Source organism: Triticum aestivum, chromosome 5B (assembly GCF_018294505.1).
Source record: "Triticum aestivum cultivar Chinese Spring chromosome 5B, IWGSC CS RefSeq v2.1, whole genome shotgun sequence".
Lineage (NCBI taxonomy): Eukaryota > Viridiplantae > Streptophyta > Magnoliopsida > Poales > Poaceae > Triticum > Triticum aestivum.
In genome coordinates, this window is record NC_057807.1 from 324,719,738 (window position 1) to 324,741,635 (window position 21,898).

Sequence of the window (21,898 nt, forward strand, 5' to 3'; positions counted from 1 at the left end):
AAGTCTGTCGCTTTTATTCTTTGCCATCACAAGTTCGTATAACGCTCAATTTTCTCTTACACTAAATGATCCAACACTTTTAGAAGCAATTTTTATTGCCTTATTGCACCGATGGTAACTTACTTGAAGGATCTTACTCAATCCATAGGTAGGTATGGTGGACTCTCAAAACAAGATTTGGGTTTAAGGATTTTTGGATGCACAAGTAGTATCTCTACTTAGTGCGGAATTTTTGGGTAGAAAAGATGGGGGACAAGCACCACATGTTAAAGGATCTATGACAATATAACTTCTATGTGAATATGAACAAGCATAAATCATTATGTTGTCTTCCTTATCCAACGTCAACAATTTTGGCATATAATATTTTGATGGGGGCTCACAATCATAAAAGATGTCCAAGATAGTGTATTTGCATATGAATCTTCTCTTTGCTTATTAATTCTTTCATGAATTGCATCATTGACCAATGTTATGTTTGTAAATCTCCAATAAAATTTTCTACTTATACTCTTCCTTATGTGATGTCATTACTTACCATAAGATTAGCATATGATCTTTTCCATTTATTTCCTTTCTTTTATTGAACATGAAAGTAAAGAAAAGAAAACTCAAACTAAACCTTATTATATATCTCGCACACGATTACAAGGATAGATCACTAAGCAAACACTCGAAAAGAAAGGATCGAACTAAACTTTTATTCAACTAAAGCAAAAGATAACTGAGTATCGAACTAAGACAAGTAAAGGCAAAAGATAGTGGAGGTGATACGATACTGGGGCACCTCCCCCAAGCTTGGCAGAAGCCAAGGGGAGTGCCCATACCCAATACTCAAGTTTCTGTTGGTGATGAAGAAGGAGGTGGTGGTGATGAAGTGGTAGCAATCTTATCCTCAGGTTTCCATGGCAAGGGCTCACCATCATAGGAGGAAGAGTGAGTATCGTGGGTCCTGCAACTGGCAGCCAAACTCATACCTTTAAACCTTCCTCATATTCAAAGACTTGGTTTTGGAGATCGTAGATCTAGCTTTTGGAGAAAATTGATTTGCTCGTTGAAGGTGAAGACAATGTCCTCCATGGACTTGCCATCCATCTTGAGATCACGGGTGTAGTCCGCGATCATGAGGTGATTGGAATTGAGTCCACATTCCACCATCCCCTTGCACTTGAAGACCTCCTACTCCATAGCTTCAAGCCCGGCCTCCACGGTTCCGGTCCCCTTGGGACCTTGAACATCGCGAATGTGGAGCACCCCCTCACGCATTCGATAGCTTGAGGGTTCTACATCACTGTGACACCCAAATAATTAGGCTAGAGTAATCCCACGTTAATGGTGCCACGTCACCTCGGTTACTGTTGATAGTCTCGCGTTAGTTCAAAATGATTCGAATTCAAATCTGAATTTTTGACAAACATCAAAAATATTTCAAACGTTAGAACTAAAATGTTCGGAGTGTGCCAAATATTGCATAGATAATTAGGGTGAAGAAATCACGCTTTTTCAAAATGCTTAAATACTTTAATATGAATTAGAACAGAAAAGAAAAATAAGAAAAAGGAAAAGAAACAAACAAAAGGAGAGTAAAAAAGGAAAAGCCCCCCCTCATTGGGCTTCGCCCAGCTGGCCACTTGGCCAACCGGGCCGGCCCAGCCGCGCCTACTAACCCACCCCACCCCCCGAAACCCTAGCGCCACCCTTCCCCACTACTCCAACTCGCCCCCACTCCCTCCCCCTCGTCCCACTCCTCCTTTGCCTCCCGCCCCCGATCCAGATTGGATCGGGGCATGGGGGCCCGATCCCATGCGCCTCGCCGTGGCTCCCATGGACATCGTCGCCGTCCACCGCCGCCCGGAGCTCCGTGAGCCTTGACGGAGCCACCCAGTCGCCGACCCCATCGTCGTTGGCTCGCCTCCTCATCTCCTCCTCGCTGGCCGACCCCGAGCCACTCCTACCCCTCCCCTCCAACGCTCGTGAGCTAGCTCCCCCTTCCCCTATGCTCGCTCGCCACCGAACGCGCCCACGACGGAGCTCACGCTCCGGGACGCACTCGCCCCGCCCGGCGTGCCACCACGTGCGCACGCGCCCGCCTTCCCTACGCCGGCCGCGCACACCGCGGCCCCGGTCATCCCTCCCACGCACCGTACCCCCATGCCCCCCTGCTCACCCTCTCGCCTCACTCGCCATTACCGGGGCCGCTCCGGCCGGCCCGTGCGCCCGCTGCTCGCCCCACGTCCGCGCCCTGCTCGCCTGCCACTCTATCCTGCCTCCGCCACTGATGCCGCCTCCGCGCGCGCACGCCCCGCTCCCCTCGCCCCGCTCCAGCCCGAGCTTGTGTCGACCACCACCGCCCCCGTGACCAACTCCGGTACCGCGCCAACCACGCCCGTTCGCCCACGCCATGGCCCATTGCTCGGCCGCGCCCACCGTTCCCCGCACGTGCCCACAACTGCCCTCGCCACCCCGTTGCACGCGCCACCCGACCTGCCATGCCTGCCGGCCGCACCCTCCTCGCAGCGCCGCTCCGGCGCCCTGCCGTCGCCATCGCCCACCCCCTTGTTGGCCGGAGTGGGCGCCCCTTTCAGGCTGGGCGCTAGCGCCCGCTAACCACGCCCGTTAAGGCCCCCTGTCAGGACCCCGACTTGACTTGACGAAACACTTGGTGCGGCCGGGGACGGGCCGGAGCGATGACGGCGTTGAAGGGGATCTCCGGTGACGGCGGTTCGGTCGAGGTCGATGCGGTGGACTCGGGCCTTGCGAGCGCTCGGGGCTCGGCTTGCTCGAAGGAGAGGAGGGTGGCGGAGCTCCTGGACACGGCGGCACGACGTGGAGTTGACGGAGGGCGTGGCTACGGCGAGGGGGTGGCGGCGATGGCGTCGGCCATGGCGGGGGAACGCGAGAGGGAGGAGTTAGGGGAGAATGGAGGTGTCCTGGGGGTTCACGGCTCGATGTGGAGTTCATCCATCCAGCAACGAGGCGAGGAGGTGAAGCAGGGCGACGGCCAGCTGCGTGGCGCATGCTGCGGCCGCCGTCGGGCACCTGCCTGCCTGCCTGGCCGGCAAGCAGCTCGCTGGCGCGGCGCTGGGCTGGGCCGGCAGGTGGGCCGGGTGCTGGGCGCCAGGTAAGTCTTTTTGTTATTTCCCTGTTTTCTGTTTTTTAATTCCTCTGCAACTTTGTTGAATTATTAAAAATACTTAGGCAACTCCTAAAATCACCAAACTACTCCTGGTCCATAGTTGGATTATTTCCAACATGAAACATTTTAGTTTGGAGATATTTGAGCATTTGAAATATTTTATATAATTTTAAATGCCCAAATTCAAATATCTATGATTTAATTCAAAGACCCTAAGATGACCTAGGAAAATGTGCACCACTTTTGGCAGAGGTTCTGAACCAAGACAAAAATGATGGGCATTTTAGAAGGGCATTTCAGGTTCATTGAAAAAGTTTTTAGTAAACCCTAGTTGGTTTCAGAGGGGGCTGGGGGTTCTGTCATCCCCATTTCAGGTTTCTGATGAAAGAATAGACATGATGCAACACTCTAATGCATGAACTAGCTAGGGTGTGACAACTCACCCCCACTCAAAAGAATCTCGTCCCGAGATTTGGGTTCCTCCGGAAAGAAGGCGGGATACTCGAGTCGAAGACGATCCTCCCTTTCCCAAGTTGCTTCATCCTCAGAATGGTGCGACCATTGAACTTTGAGAAACTTGATATTATGACGTCGAGTGGTACGCTCGGCCTGATCGAGGATACGAATGGGGTACTCTCGATACGTGAGATTATCTTGGAGATCAAGCGTTTCGTGGTCCACTCCACGGATAGGATCCGAGAAGCAACGCCTGAGTTGAGAAACGTGGAAGACATCATGGACTCTGGAGAGATGCGGAGGTAGTTCCAACTGGTAGGCAACTTCTCCTCGTTTAGCGAGAATACGAAAAGGTCCAATGTAACGGGGAGCCAATTTGCCTTTGATACCGAAACGATGGGTTCCCTTCAGAGGAGTAACCCGAAGGTAAGCCTTCTCGTCAACCTCGAAAGTCATAGCCTTATGTTTTCGGTCATATTGACTCTTTTGACGAGATTGGGCTGTTTTCAACTTTTCACGAACGATGCGAACTTGCTCTTCTGCTTCCTGGATCATATCCGGGCCAAAGAATTGTCTTTCCCCGGTTTCTGACCAATTAAGGGGTGTTCGACACCGTCGTCCATAGAGAACTTCAAAAGGGGCTTTACCCAAGCTAGATTGATAGCTGTTGTTATAAGCAAATTCGGCAAATGGAAGGCATTTCTCCCACTCCATTCCGAATGAGATAACAGAGGCTCGAAGCATGTCTTCTAGGATCTGGTTGACGCGTTCTACTTGACCACTTGATTGAGGGTGGAAAGCGGTGCTAAAAGAAAGGCGGGTTCCCATAGCATTTTGGAAACTTTCCCAAAATCGAGAGGTGAAAAGACTTCCTCGATCCGAGTTAATTTCCAAAGGAACACCATGGAGAGACACTATTCGGGAGATGTACAAGTCTGCTAACTGACTAGCAGTTATACTCTCACGAACAGGTAAGAAATGGGCTACCTTGGAAAGACGATCGACAACGACGAAGATAGCATTATTCCCTCTCTTGGTCCTGGGAAAACCGGTAATGAAATCCATACCAATTTTATCCCATTTCCATTCAGGAATAGCTAGGGGTTGAAGGGTGCCAGCAGGCCGTTGATGCTCTGCTTTTACACGACGGCAGACGTCGCAATTAGCAATATACTGAGCAATTTCTCTCTTCATCCTAGTCCACCAGAACCTCTGGCGTAGGTCCTGATACATCTTGGTACTACCGGGATGAATGGTGAGAGGAGATTCATGAGCCTCCTTAAGGATCAACTGCCGTAGATGCTGGTTCTTGGGAACCACTAAACGGTTCTCAAAGTACACAACACCATGATCATTTGTGGAGAAACAACTAGCACCTCCGCTAGCAATGTTCTCCTTGATTTTAGATATTCCCTTATCTCGCTTTTGGGCAGCGATAATTTGATCCGTAAGAGTAGGTTTCGCCACCAAGGTGGAAAGAAATCCTTGAGGAACAATGTGAAGGTTAAGCTTCCGAAATTCCTCATGGAGAAGCGGTTGACTTTGTTGTAACATCAGGTTGTTACAATAAGATTTACGACTTAGCGCATCAGCCATGACGTTGGCTTTCCCTGGGGTGTAAGTTATTCCTAAGTCGAAATCTGTGATCAACTCGACCCAACGTCTTTGCCTGAGATTCAAATCCGGTTGGGTGAAGATGTACTTCAGACTTTGGTGATCAGTGAATATTTCGCAACGATTACCGAGGAGGTAATGTCGCCAGGTTTTAAGTGCATAGACTACAGCTGCAAGCTCTAGATCATGAGTAGGATAATTCTCCTCATGTGGGTGCAATTGCCGTGAAGCGTAAGCAATTACGTGTCGATCTTGCATGAGAATGCAACCTAGTCCTTGTCGCGAGGCGTCGCAGTAGATAACAAAGTCCTTAGAGAAGTCTGGCGGTACCAGTACGGGAGCAGAGTCAGGCGTCTTTTCAGTTCCTGAAAGCTGTGCTCACATTGTGGAGTCCATTCGAACTTTTTATCTTTCTTGAGGAGTTCGGTTAGAGGTTTTGCAACTTTGGAGAAATTTTCGACAAAGCGACGGCAATAGCTCGCTAAGCCCAGAAAACTCCGAACTTGCTTGACCGATTCAGGTGGAGTCCAATTAAGGACGGCTTGAACTCGCTCAGGGTTAACAGCAATACCTTTACCAGATATTACATGACCCAGATAGGTCACTTCTGACAACCAAAATTCACATTTAGAAAATTTGGCATAAAGGCGATGCTCTCGAAGTTTCTTCAACACTAGCCTTAGATGTTCGGCATGTTCTTCCTCGTTCTTGGAGTAGATGAGTATATCATCGAGGTAAACCACGACGAATTTATCCAAATACTCCATGAAGATTGAGTTCATTAACCGAGAAAAGGTGGCTGGAGCGTTGGTTAAACCGAAGGACATGACGGTGTACTCGTATTGGCCATAACGAGTAACAAAGGCCGTTTTAGGAATGTCCCCGTTCCTGATTTTGATTTGATGGTAGCCCAACCTCAAATCCATTTTGGAGAAGACTGAGGATCCAGCGAGCTGATCATACAGGTCGTTGATCCTGGGGAGCGGATATTTGTTCTTGATTGTGACCAAATTGACAGGTCGATAATCTACAACCATCCGGTCCGTACCATCCTTCTTCTTGACGAAGAGGACGGGGCAAGCCCACGGAGATGAACTAGGTCGGATGAAACCCTTTTTCAAGGACTCATCGAGTTGTTTCTTAAGCTCGGCTAGTTCTAGTGGTGCCATCTTATAGGGTCTTCTAGCAATCGGGACGGTTCCTGGAATGAGGTCTATTACGAACTCAACATCCCTGTCAGGTGGAACACCTGGCAATTCCTCTGGGAAGACATCCGGAAGTCACGGACTACCGGAACGTCCTCAAGGTCTGGCAAAGGGCTGGCGTTAAGAGAATATAACTGTCGCTTGGCTATTCGGGTCAAGACATTGACTATCTTCCCCGAAGGATGGGTGAGTTGAACAGTCCTAGAGAAGCAATCAATTTTGGCATGATGGGCTGACATCCAGTCCATACCCAAGATGATATTAATATCTGAAGATTTAAGAGCTATCAAAGATGCAAGGAAAACAAGTCTGTCGACTTGGATTTCATTTCCATGACTTACCCTAGAGGTTTGCCATTTGGATCCCGGAGTTTGAATTACCATAGAGGTGGGCATCTCACAGAATGTGGTGTTATGCAGACGAGCATAGCTCTCGGATATAAATGAATGAGATGCTCCTGTATCGAAAAGAACAGATGCCGGGTGGCAATTAACAAGGAGCGTACCGAGAACGACGTTGGGATCCTCTTGAGCTTCTTCGGCAGAGATACAGTTGACATGGCCACGTGCAGCGGTGGCCGGCTTGGCGTGGAACACTTTCCCTGTCGGCTTGCCACGGCCAACAGCTTTAGCAGATTGGTTGGGGTTGGTCTGGGGACACTCGCGCATATAGTGGCCAGATTCCCCACACTTAAAGCAAGTCACGGAACTGGTGCGTGGAGGAGCATTGTTGGTTGGACCACCATAGGGCTTGGCTGGTGCAAACTGTTGAACGGGGCGAGGCGCCTGGAAGGATGGCCTCGGTGTGAACCTGGGTGGCAGGGCAGTGTTAGGCACCCACACGCGGCGCTTCTGAGGACCAGCACCGGATGAGGAACCCACGTCACGGCCATGCTTGCGTGTTGCGTCATAATCAGTCTGACCAGTCTCAGCACTGATGGCCTTGTTAACAAGCTTCTGAAAAGATGTGCACTCATGCAGACGGAGGTCGCGGCGAAGCTCAGGACTAAGTCCCTTACGGAACCTTGCTTGCTTCTTGGCATCAGTAGAAACTTCCTCAGTTGCATATCGTGCGAGGTTACCGAACTCCCTGCTGTAAGCATCCACAGAGAGTCGGCCTTGAGTGAAACTGCAAAATTCCTCACGTTTACGGTCCATGAGACCCTCCGGAATGTGATGTTCACGGAAAGCCTCGCTGAATTCAGCCCAAGTAGTGACATGGCCCGCTGGGCGCATAGCTCCATAATTCTCCCACCATAGACTGGCGGGGCCTTCAAGATGATATGCAGCAAAGGTGACCTTGTCAGCCTCAGCTACTAGCGCGGAACGCAGTTTGTGAGAAATACTGCGAAGCCAGTCATCAGCGTCGAGAGGCTCGACGGAGTGGTGGAACGTGGGTGGATGTAACTTGATGAAATCACTGAGTGACACCAAGTTATTTCTCTGATGGTGTGCTGTGTTCTGTTCAATACGCTCCAACAAACGGTTGGTCTCCCGCTTGTTTCTCTCGGCTTCCAGCATAACCTCGGCTAGGGAAGGAGGATGAGGCAGGTTTGCATTCCCGACTTCACTGCCTTCGGCCTGCTCTTGAGGAAGCAGGGTTATTGCGCGTGTTGACCATCCTAGGTAAACAAGACAATGATTTAGTCAGAATGATAAGATTCCGACATAGAATACAAAATGTAAGGAATAACTCGGAATGCAAGATGATCATCCGTATGACATGGTAGATACAGAAACTGCTTCTTTATTCCATCGTCATACACACCATACAAGGTTTAGTACAAGACCAAACAAGGTACTATTACGGTGAAAGGAAGATTACATCACATCGGAGGCACTCCCAAGCTCCTATACATTATTTTTCTACACCTCCGGAAAGCGGTACAAACTAGGTCATATCCCACGAGTCACGCAGGACGATAGACGACACAGCTAGTACGAACTAGTGATACTACCACTAACTCAGACCGATCCGTAGTAGTCCTCGTAGAAGTCACCTCCATAGCCTGGAAGCTCAACATGATCATCCGGGAACAGACGATCTCGCGGAGCTTGTGGACCATAGGGGCTAGGATGAGGTCTTGGACCAACAGACGGTGGCCTGCGGGGACCGCGAGGTGGGGTGATGCCTCCTACATCACGCCAACCCATCACGTCTGGCAGAGCAGATCTCACAGGATAGAGATCGCGCATATCCGAATATCCAGCTTGCACAGCCGGTGCAAACCGAGTCAAAGTGGCCCAATGGTCAGCACGGGTATTGAAAAGCTCTAGCCTCAAGGCCCGATTTTCACGGTCCTTATCCTCGAGCATCTCAGCAGTGGTGCGAGTCCGTGAATCCTCCTGAGTGGGGTCAGCATAGATAGCCTGGAGATACCCTTGTGCTCCCGGAAGTGATGCTGGCATATACCGGAAATCAGAGTCCCGAAATAGGCCAGTCCTGACTCGCATGATGGTCATCATAGAGTAGGCGGCATCCTGCACAGCCATCTCAATAGTAACCCCGAGTCCATAGGAGCAGTGAAGGGGCTCGGTGGATCCAGGATAAGATGGAAATATCCTGACAGTGCAGAGATACTGGCTTTGATTAAAGTCTCGAAATTGCTCTTCGACCGTGTACTCAGGATACCAACGGTATCCAGCCTCAGTCATTACCCTGACCAACATGGCAGTATGGCCGGGTACATCTAGGCATCGAGTCAGGCGAACCACTTGATTGAGGTCGCGAGTGGCCATCTGAAAGCACAACCATAATGCAAAGGCATTAGAATTTCTAGCAAAATTTCGACAGCATAACAGCTGTAAATGCTCAAAAAGGATTTTGAGACATTTGACAAAGGATTTCATACACACTCAACAACATCATATCAAAGTTCTGAGTCCATCCCAGCAACATAATGTGGTAGTAGAACTGAACTAGGCTTGTATCCATCAAACCTATAAGGTACTACTGATTAGTAACACGTGAACCTGATAGAGAGAAAAGATCCTAATTCCTTAACCCCCGGTGGAAGAATAGACTGACTCAGATCAGAATGTCATAAGATAAAGGAGTAAAAAGAGCCTTACGTTCCAACCCACAAACAATTCCCCTACATATAACTAAAGAATTTCTAGACTCAACATCGACCAGTTTGGCTTGGAGAACCTACAGGCAGTCCGGCTCTGATGCCAACGCTGTCAGGACCCCGACTCGATGTCACATCGATCTAGCCTGTAACACCTCATATCACTTTGCGGCCTCACGCACGGTATCCCACGGGTGTCGCCTTACCTTTGCCCGGGACCGTTTGCGCCTTTTGGCTCACGTATATGATAGTGTCGCTAGCATCCATATGATAAGGAGCCCGGGCTGACATGACTAGTCGTAAACCCAAAGTGGCACAGACTTACAGGGACAGGCATCCATGACCCAGCTTCGAACGTGTCGGTCATCAGCAAGTGGGTCCGGGCTGTAGCACTGGGCTAGCAGGACTCCGGTAAACCGGGCTGTAGCGGGCTAACAGGACTCCGGTACTCAATGCGTGACATTTCCCCGAAGGGACAGACACAGGAACGAAGAAGGACACATGCCGGCCAGCCTAAGTGTTCCGGAGCAGTAGCAAGCTACCATGGCTCAGTGGTAACACTAGGAGACATTTCCCGGTAAGAGAGGCTACTAAAGATAAACAACTAGATAGTCAGATCCCACACATACCAAGCATTTCAATCATACACACAATATGCTCGATATGTGCAAATACAACAAGGCATCACAACATGACTCTACGACACAAGTACTTTATTTAAGGCTCAGAGAGCCATACATAACATACACATAGGTACGGGTCACACGACCCAGCATTCAAGTCATACAGTCATACAAACCAGCAGCGGAAGTAACTTGTCTGAGTACAGACAACTAGTAAAATAAAAGAGGCTTGGAAAGCCTAGCTATACTACGTGGTCCTTCACAAGCTCAGGATCACCACCTGGGCCTTAGCCTACTCATTGATGTCAACGTCTACGAAGAACCCATCAGAAGGGGTTGCAGCGTCTTCTGTAAAAATGTAAATTATAGCAACATGAGTACAAAGGTACTCAGCAAGACTTACATCAGATCCTACATACATGCACATTATCAAGAAGGGTTGGTGGAGTTATTGCAGCAAGCCAGCTTTGACTCTTGGCTAGGCTATCCTACGAGACTCCAACTTGAAATGGTTTTGCGCACACGAGTCCACTACTCACCACTTCAATACACTACCGAGGATCCACCTCCGTCTTCCTACGGAAGAGCCATCCTCGGCACTCACACTTATCTTGAGGCTTTTAGTAGTTTCCATTTACTTGTCTATGAACTGTATAGGCAACCAAGTAGTCCTTTACCGCGGACGCGGCTATTCGAATAGATCATGTTAACCCTGCAGGGGTGTACTTCTTCATACATGTTTCCACCACTTAGCGTCTGCACACGACATGTGCTCGGCAGACTTCAAGCGAAAGCCGACGTGGGTGTAGACCACAACCTACCTAAACACCTAAGTCTCTAATCCAGGTTTATCGCCTATCCAGGTTCCATCCGCAGGGAGTCCGGCCGAGGTTTCCCATACGGCCCCGAACGATGTGTACAGGGTTCTCGAGATACCTAACGGGTATTCGATACACCTTGCCACGTACCTACCGCATCACAGCCCACCCCTACGGTCAGCGCTGTCCACGGCCTCCAGTAGGCTACAAACACCAGAAACTACTTGCAACTCCTGGACAGAGAACTAGGGTGAATAAGAAGTCGAGCGGGGTCATATTTCAGGGCCCAATGCATGGTAGTAGCTGTATCTTAAATCACACATACAGATCTCAGTGCTTAAGGTCGGCTTCAATGAAACAACCCACCATGTACTCCTACATGGCCTCTCATCGATACCTTTACCAAATCGTGTTCACCACATCACTCTCATTACCGACATAATCATTTCACTCTAGCCCATCACCCAGATGAACCAGACCTGACACGACTCTAAGCATAGCAGGCATAGCAAGGTAGGAACAACACATACATATGGCTCAATCAACTCCTACACATGCTAGTGGGTTTCATCTAGTTACTGTGGCAATGACAGGTCATGCAGAGGAAATGGGTTCAACTACCGTAGCACACAGCAGTTTGAAACGCGTTGTCTTAATGCAGTAAAAGAGAGCAGGAGCGAGAACATGGGATTGTATCGATATGATCAAATGGTTGGTTGCTTGCCTGATCGTTCGATGCACTGATATGGTTCTTCGCTAGGGTAATCACGGTACTCCTCGGGGGCAGAACCTGCCGCAAAGAACACCGATACACAACCATCACCAAACAATGTGCGACAATATGATGCATGCATGAAACATGGCAATATGAGTGTGTTGGGCTAATGCAACTAAGACCAGAAGGGTTTGAACCAATTTGAACCAAAGATTCAAATTTCAAACTCATACATGGCCCTTTAAAGTGTTTCATCTTGTTCTGCATTAAACAGCAAGTTAACTTGTTTAATCATGCATGGAAACAGTACAGATGGATAGATTGGATTTTTCTGATCATTTTTCATACATAACTTGTCTGATTTGGAGTTACAGATTAAAAGTTATGAATTTTTGATGTTTAAACTATATTCTGGAATTTCCTATATTAGAATAAATCCAGAAATTAATTTATTGCGTCAGCCATGCGTCAGGATGACGTCAGGGTCAACGGGGATGTCCAGGTCAAACCTGACTGTGGGTCCAGGGTGTCAGGGTAATTAGTTTAGTTAAAGTTTAATTAAAACTAACCCTATTTAGTTAACAGGGCTGGGCCCCACCTGTCATTGACTCATCGGAGTCAACCAGGGCCCACCCGCGGTCAAACCCAGGTCGGCTGCACCGGCGTTTAGCCGCCGGCGAGCCCGACGCGGCGGCGGAAGTGGTTTTGGCCGTTCCGGCAACCAAACGAGTCGCGGAGGCCATCGGAGTGGAGCTGAGGAGGAGCCGCAGCTCTTGGTGGAGTCCGTTGGGGTCGGGGTGGCCGGAGTTGGCGCCGGCGACGACTTTGGCGGCCACCGGAGTTCGGCCGAAGGCGAACTTGACGCTAGAGGGGTCGGTGAGGTGCGGGGAGTAGCTGGTTAGGTGCTACGTGACGTGGTGAGCATGATGGACACCAAGTTGTGGCCGGAGGGTGACCGGGAGCACGTCGGCGACGAGCTCCGCGGCGGTGGGTGCGGTTGAGCTCCGGGAGGTCACTACACAGCTCGGGAGCAAGAAAAGAAGGGAGGGGAAGATGGTTAAGCTCACGGGGAGTTCGACGAAGCACTTGGTGCGGCCGGGGACGGGCCGGAGCGACGACGGCGTTGAAGGGGATCTCCGGCGACGGCGGTTCGGTCGAGGTCGATGCGGTGGGCTCGGGCCTTGCGAGCGCTCGGGGCTCGGCTTGCTCGAAGGAGAGGAGGGTGGCGGAGCTCCTGGACACGGCGGCACGGCGTGGGGTTGACGGAGGGCGTGGCTACGGCGAGGGGGTGGCGGCGATGGCGTCGGCCATGGCGGGGGAGCGCGAGAGAGAGGAGTTGGGGGAGAATGGAGGTGTCCTGGGGGTTCACGGCTCGGCGTGGAGTTCATCCATCCAGCAACGAGGCGAGGAGGTGAAGCAGGGCGACGGCCAGCTGCGTGGCGCACGCTGCGGCCGCCGTCGGGCACCTGCCTGCCTGCCTGGCCGGCAAGCAGCTCGCTGGCGCGGCGCTGGGCTGGGCCGGCAGGTGGGCCGGGTGCTGGGCGCCAGGTAAGTTTTTTGTTATTTCTCCTGTTTTCTGTTTTTTTAATTCCTCTGCAACTTTGTTGAATTATTAAAAATACTTAGGCAACTCCTAAAATCACCAAACTACTCCTGGTCCATAGTTGGATTATTTCCAACATGAAACATTTTAGTTTGGAGATATTTGAGCATTTGAAATATTTTATATAATTTTAAATGCCCAAATTCAAATATCTATGATTTAATTCAAAGACCCTAAGATGACCTAGGAAAATGTGCACCACTTTTGGCAGAGGTTCTGAACCAAGACAAAAATGATGGGCATTTTAGAAGGGCATTTCAGGTTCATTGAAAAAGTTTTTAGTAAACCCTAGTTGGTTTCAGAGGGGGCTGGGGGTTCTGTCATCCCCATTTCAGGTTTCTGATGAAAGAATAGACATGATGCAACACTCTAATGCATGAACTAGCTAGGGTGTGACACCCCCCCGGGCCATTGTCTAGGGGCCCCATGCCCAAAACAAAAAGATAAAAAATAAAAATAATATATATAAGAATAATACTAATTTAATTAATTAATTAATTAATTAGTTAAGCAACTAAGTGAATTCTATTTAAAGAACCCTAACTACCTAAATGGCTAATTAGTTAACACTAATAGAAAACTGACATGTGGGTCCCCTCCATAGTTGACCAATCAACTGGTCAACAGTTGACCTCGTCAACAGGGCCCGCGGTCAGCCTCTAATGACCAGGATGTGTACAGTTATTGTGTACACTTAGCAATTTCACTTTTATTTTTGAATTAAAATAATTCCAAAATATTGTTAAAAGTTTAGGAAATCATATAAAATATTCCGTAACTTGGATGAAAAAACTTTGTACATGAAAGTTGCTCAGAACGACGAGATGAATCTGAATATGCAGCCTGTTCGTTAGCCACGGGCCCCTAGCATAGCGAACATGCAACATTTCACCTCCGATCCATCTGTCCGGAAATGTGAAATGCTGGGGATACTTTCCTGGATGTTTCCCCCCTTCATCGGTATCACCAACTTTCGGGTGAGGGCACACCTAGCACCGCGTATTGCCATGTTACGCTTCGTGATGCTTTGATTGCTCTATTATTTATTGTGTTCCCCTCCGTTACTTCTTTCCGGTAGACCCCGAGACTGTCGGCGACCCCCAGTTCGACTACGGCGTTGATGACTCGTCCTCCTTGCCAGAGCAACCAGGCAAGCCCCCTCTTGATCACTAGATATCACCTATTCTTCCCTATACTACTTGCATTAGAGTAGTATAGCATGTTACTACTTTCGATTAATCTTATTCTGCTGCATAGCCTGTCTTTGTTGCTACAGTTGTTGATACCTTACCTGCAATCCTAAATGCTTAGTATAGGATGCTAGTTTATCATCTGTGGCCCTACATTCTTGTCAGTCTGCCTTGCTATACTATCGGGCCATGATCACTCGGGAGGTGATCACGGGTATATACTATACATACATACATAGTATACAAATGGTGACTAAAAGTCGGGTCGGCTCGTTGAGTACCCGCGATTGATTCACGGATTGGGGGCTGAAAGGATATACTTTCCCGACGGCCCTCTGAGTGGATCTTTGTGGTGGAGCAACAGGGCAGGATGAGACCACCTAGGCGAGAGGTGGGCCTGGCCCTGGTAGGCATTCGCGGTTACTTCATAATAAGACGCTTAACGAGATCTTGGTATTTGATCCGAGTCTGGCCACTGGCCTATACGCACTAACCAACTACGCAGGAACAGTTATGGGCACTCGACGTCATGGTATCAGCCGAAGCCTTCTTGACGTTAGCGACTGAGCGGCGCGCGCCGGGTTGGACTGGAACGCTTGCCCTTGTATAAGGGAGGCTAGGTCTGCTCACCGGCCGCATTTGCAATGTGCAAGTGTGCAATGCGTGATGGTCCCAGACCCCTGTGCGCATAGGATTTAGACCGGCGTGCTGACCTCTCTGTTGTGCCTAGGTGGGGCTGCGATGTGTTGATCTTTCGAGGCCGGGCATGACCTAGGAAAGTGTGTCTGGCCAGAGGGATCGAGCGTGTTGGGTTATGTGGTGCACCCCTGCAGGGAAGTTTATCTATTCGAATAGCCGTGTCCCTCGGTAAAAGGACGACCCAGAGTTGTACCTTGACCTTATGACAACTAGAACCGGATACTTAATAAAACACACCCAGACAAGTTCCAGAGACACCTCGGTGATCGCTTTCCCACAGGGCGATGAGGGGAGGATCGCCGGGTAGGATTATGCTATGCGATGCTACTTGGAGGAATTCAATCTACTCTCTTCTACATGCTGCAAGACAGAGGCTGCCAGAAGTGTAGTCTTCGATAGGACTAGCTATCCCCCTCTTATTCTGGCATTCTGCAGTTCAGTCCACCGATATTTCCTCTTTACACATATACCCATGCATATGTAGTGTAGATCCTTGCTTGTGAGTACTTCGGATGAGTACTCACAGTTGCTTTGCTCCCTCTTTCTCCTCTTTTTCCTCTTCTTCTCGGTTGCCACAACCAGACATTGGAGCCCAAGAGCCAGGTGAGGGAGTCCTGGATTAGGGGGTATCTGGACAGCCGGACTATATACATCGTCCGGACTATTGAAGCGTGAAGATACAAGACTCAAGACTCTGTCCCGTGTCTGGATGGGACTCTCCTTTGCGTGGAAGGCAAGCTTGGCGATCCGGATATTGTTTCCTTCCTTGTAACCGACTCCATGTAAACCCTAGCCCTCTCCGATGTCTATATAAACCGGAGAGGTTGGTCCTTAGAAGGCCGATCATAATTACAATCATACCATCATAGGCTAGCTCTTAGGGTTTAGCCTCTATGATCTCGTGGTAGATCTACTCTTGTACTACTCATATCTTCAATATTAATCAAGCATGAAGTAGGGTTTTACCTCCATCGAGAGGGCCCGAACCTGGGTAAACATTGTGCCCCTTGCTTCCTGTTACCATCAGCCTAAGACGCATAGATCGGGACCCCCTACCCGAGATCTGCCGGTTTTGACACTGACATTGGTGCTTTCATTGAGAGTTCCTCTGTGTCGTCGCTTCGAGGCTTGATGGCGCCTTCAATCGTCAACAACACGGTCTAGGGCGAGACTTTTCTCCCCGGACAGATCTTTGTGTTCGGCGGCTTCGCACTGCGGGCCAATTCGCTTGGCCATCTGGAGTAGATTGATAGCTACGACCCCGACCACCAGGTCAGGTTCGGAAACCTGAACTACATGACCGATATCCGCGGAGACTTGATCTTCGACAGAATCTGGCCTGTGCTAGGAGCGTCGGACAGTCAAGGCGAGCACGGCCTAGACCTGCTGTCGGACAACGCTCGGGATATCACCCCTTCAGTAAAAGCCTCGGATCTAAATTCGGAGTAGGTTGCGTTGCCTAAGGGCGGAGGGGTGGACCCCACCCCACAGGCCGCACACTCATCGGCGGTGGAGCCGAATACAGGTCTCACCTTTGTGGAAGCCTGTAACCCCGGGCCCCCGGACTCGTATCCGGTTGTTGGTTCCGGTCCGCACACCCTCGAGCCAGCCGAGCCAGGTTGGGCTCCGGTAATGGAGTTTACCGCTGCGGATATCTTCCAGCACTCGCCCTTTGGCGACATGCTGAACTCATTAAAGTCTCTCTCGTTGTCGGGAGGCTCTGGGCCGAACTATGTCCGGCTTGAGTGGGAAGCAGGTGACGAAGGAATTCGGTGTCCACCCACCACCCACTTCATTGCCACGGTCGATGATTTAACCGCCGTGCTTGACTTGGACTCCAAAGAGATCAACGGTATGGACGATGATGCAGGAGAAGTAAAGGAGCCACCGCTTGCAGGGCGGTGGACGGCCACCTCGTCACACGATATATACATGGTGGATATGCCCAAGGAGGACGACGGCGGCAATCCGGAAGATAAAACCCCCAGGCAAAAGCCAAAACGGCGGCGCAGACGCCGCTCAAAGTCCGGCAACAGTAAAAATAGCGACAAGAGCGCAAGAAGGATCGACATACCAGCAAACTCCGAAGGCAATAACGACCACATGGACCCAGCGATAGAGCAGGATGAGCCATGTCACGCCGAACCGAGTTCGGAGCAGACGCCCGATCACAATGATCCAGAGGGACGAGTTCATCAAACCGCCCAGGACAAGAACACAGCCCGGACGATGATGCATTCATCATTCCGGAAGAACGCGTGGAACGAGATAACCTCCACAGAAAGCTTATGGCCACAGCGAGAAGTCTAAAGAAGCAGAAGCAACGGCTCAAAGCCGCACAGGAAACGCTCAATCGCAGATGGAATAAAGTGCTAGACACCGAAGAAAGATATGGCGATGATCGCCATACAAAGAGCTATCCTAAACGCTAGCTATTGCCAGAATTCGATGACGAGGCCGTTCCACCAAAGAATAATACGACCAGGAGACCAGACGTACCGCTTCACAACCGCAACAGAACGGCTACTGACGCCGCGCACGATCTACGTGAGCATCTGGATAAGCAAGCCGGTGCGGCCAGGTCCATCTACGGATCTAAAGGACACACCCCGGTGAGGGACTATGTTCACCAGAACGATCATACAAACCAAATACCAGTTCGGAATAAGCTCCGGACACAGCAACATCCAACTGCATGCCACAGCGCGTCCAGATACAGAGGGGCTGCTCACCCCCTGTGCTTCACCGAAGAAGTACTGGACCATGAATTCCCACAAGGTTTCAAACCTGTGAACATAGAGGCATACGACGGAACGACAGACCCAGGGGTCTGGATCGAGGATTTTATCCTGCATATTCACATGGCTCGTGGGGATGACCTCCACGCCATCAAATACCTTCCCCTCAAGTTGAAGGGACCAGCTCGACACTGGTTGAAAAGCCTCCCCGAAAATTCAATTGGGAGTTGGGAGGAACTCGAGGACGCTTTCAGGTCCAATTTTCAAGGGACTTATGTCCGGCCTCCGGATGCGGACGATCTAAGTCACATAATCCAACAGCCCGGAGAGTCCGCCTGCAAGCTTTGGAACATATTCCACACTAAGAAGAATCAAATTGTCGATTGTCCGGACACCGAAGCCTTAGCGGCATTCAAACACAGCATCCGCGACGAATGGCTCGCCAGACACCTCGGCCAAGAAAAGCCAAGGACAATGGCAGCCTTAACAAGCCTTATGACCCGCTTTTGCGCGGGTGAAGATAGCTGGCTAGCCTGTAAAGGCACCAGCGACCCCAGCACATCTGAAATAAGGGATGGAAATGGGAAGCCACGGCGTAATAAACACAGACGCCAAAACAAGGAAGAGAGCCCGGACAACACAACGGTCAATGCCGGATTCAGGGGCTCTCGACCTGATCAGCAAAATAAGTCATTTAAAGGCAGTAAAGAGGGACCGTCCGGTCTGAACAGAGTCCTGGACAGACTGTGCCAAATTCACGGCACCCCGGAGAAATCTGCGAACCACACGCATAGAGAATGCTGGGTCTTCAAGCAGGCCGGCAAATTAAAAGCCGAACACAAGGGGAGGGAAACTCCAAGTGAAGACGAGGATGAACCTCGCCAGCCGAACACTGGGGGACAGAAAAAATTCCCGCCAGAGGTTAAAACAGTAAACATGATCCACGGACTCACACATCCACGATAGGGCACGAACGCGCGCTCAGAGACGGGCACGATATAGAGCCCATCGTAGCCACATCTAACTACTGGACGTCTTATCCGATCACCTTCGATCACACGGACGGCCGAACTAGTATTCGACGCGGAGGATCAGAGGCCTTGGTGCTTGACCCAATAATCGATGGATACCGTCTCACCCGTGTCCTCATGGACGGCGGCAGTAGTCTCAATCTAATATACGAGGACACTGTTCACAGGATGAGGATAAACCTATCCAGAATCAGCCAAAGCAACACCACCTTTGAAGGGGTGATACCAGGCATTGAAGCCTACGGCAGGGGCTCCGTCGTACTGGAGGTAACATTTGGCTCCCTGGGCAACTCCAGAAGCGAAGAACTACTCTTCACTATTGCACCCTTCCAAAGCGGCTATCATGCACTGCTTGGAAGAACGGCCTTCGCCCGCTTCAACGCATTGCCGCACTATGGCTACCTTACACTCAAGATGCCCGGTCCACGTGGCGTCATCACCGTTAGCGGAATCACAGAGCTCTCTTCACGCGCAGAGGAACACGCGATGGCCCTAGCGGCCGGACTATAAGCGGCCTCCAATATCAGAAAACATGACTGGTCATTAAGACCACAAACACGGTTAGACGAGTCCGGTAGCCCGGATAAAATTAAACCAGGGCACCGTATATGTAATCCCATAGCGGACACCAGGGGCTATAAATATTTAATACAGCCCCACACTTGGCTCAACCTTATTGGCAGGCCAACATCTTACACTTTTACTATCCATCGCATACTTACGTTGTACTCTCCTACGAGTTTTCCTTTTTTCACAGACAACGTTCGCGCGATACCCTTCCAGGATACGGCACAACGGAGACAAAGGCGCAGACGTGAAGCAGGGCCCCGTTCAATAGGTTTCTTTTTAGATTAAGCCCCTGTGTAAACCTTTTCTATTGCCTCTTGTTGTTTAACCATCCCATGGGTTCCATACCCATAGAGCATACTGTCGTTATTGGCATTTCACCACGACAGATTACCGCACGTACCTGGAAACACAGGGTTTAATGAATGGGCATTCTTGAGCCCATCTTCTGTTATAAAGCTGAATACCTTCGAGAGTGTTCGGCGTCACGAGTTTGGCCTTATATGCATTAGCTCCGAATCATGTCTTTGGTCAAATGTTGGGTTTTCCCGACTCCTGGGTTTGCCGCCTTATGTTCCGTTATTATCGGCTAAGGCGGCCAAAGGAGAACTACTGCGATTGTGCCCTGGTTATTCCGGATGAGCACCTCAGTAGAGAAAGCCGAAAACTGACTGTCATGATGCAGCGAGAGACTGTTCAACCACTCGAAGACTCACCGGAATCTTTAGGATTCCTCCGCATTAACGAAGGGCCGTTTCCCGGCCATGTACATACGCGCCCGTATTTGGATGCACGCGAAGGTACCAGGGGCTACATAGTAGCCCCACTTTAGACTCCCACGGCTAAGCGAAAGTGTTACAGCTATATAGTCCGGTTGCCTAGTTCGACGTGCGATCACCTCCTTAATGGACCAAGACGTTGGATCAAGTGTGATTAAGCATATATTTCGCGAACACCCCCGCATTGTATGCGTGGGGGCTAAAGCCAACGACTGCTAACTTTCGGATTACTTATATATATATATATATATATATATATATATATATATATATATATATATAAACGGCCGCACAGGGGACACATTCATCTTTTCAGGCAAAAAGTATAAATATAGCCTCATAATCAAAATAAACATTGTTTTACAATGATTCGATTTATCACTCGAACAAGAGATTCTTCGAGCACTGCGCCTCTATTAGCCGGGCACCTTTTGTGACCTGCGCCAAGCAGTGCTCGGCCGGATATTGGCCCCCCGCCAGATCCTGGGTCGCTACAATGGTGGCCTCCATATCCGTCCAATAGGCTTTAACGCGGGCAAGAGCCATTCGTGCACCCTCTATGCACGCCGACCTCCTCATGGCATCGATCCGAGGCACGGCCGCAAGGAATTGTTGCACCAAACCAAAGTAGTTGTCGGGCTTAGGCCCCTTCGGCCAAAGATGGTCTATTACAGACCGCATTGCAAGCCTGGACAGCCTGTGAAGCTCCGCCACAGCAGCCATCTTCTCATTTAATGATAGCGGGCGAGTGGGAGCATTGAATTGCGACCAGAAAAGCTTCTCTACTTCCTTATCACCTTGATCCTCGAAGAACTTGGCAACGTCAGCCGTACTATTCGCCAAGTCCGCATATGCGTCGGCCGGACTGCAGCGTCCACCCAGGGAAGCATACTTCGGATCCAAAAACATCGTCCGCAGTAAGTAGGACCCCCAGCCATGATTTTGTCGGCCTGTTGGAGCTCCTCCTGCATACCCCGGATCTCGGTCCGCATCTCCTTGGTGGCATTAAGTGCCTTGTCCAGCTCGGCCGAGCTAGCCTTATTCTCCTTTTCAAGGAGTACATACCGGTTGGCGGAATGTTTTAACTCCACAGCCATTTCGGCTATCTTTTCCTTGCTTCGGCGATGAGCAGCCTGTTCGGCTCTCAATTCTTCGGCCACCTTTAGGGCAGCCGCATTGCTAGCCCGAGCTTGTTCCTTGGCCTGAGCAAGTTCCGCAGTAGCAGCACCATCTGCAATACAAACGCATTGCATTAATATTATGCCCCTCTCACATTTTCCTATACAACATAATAAGGGAAACAGAGCACATACCCTGTGACTCGTCCAGCCGTTTGTTCACCAGCGTGATATCGGCATCGATAGATCCGATCTGCCTCCTTAGTTCGGCAACTTCAACAGACTGGTCGGCTGCCGGATCCTTAGATCCCTGCGCACATGTACAACACAACCATTGCTACATGATCCCCCGTTTGCCGCCTATGGCGGGCAACCAGAGTCTCAGGGGCTACTATCCATATGGAGCACACCTAGCGCGTGCCTCACAGCCAAAAAATAGTGCATTTTTTACTACATACCTCAAAGCCTCTGAGCAGGCTCGTAAATGCCTCATTCAAACCGCTTGTAGCGGATGAAATCTTCTTAAGCACCGCGCT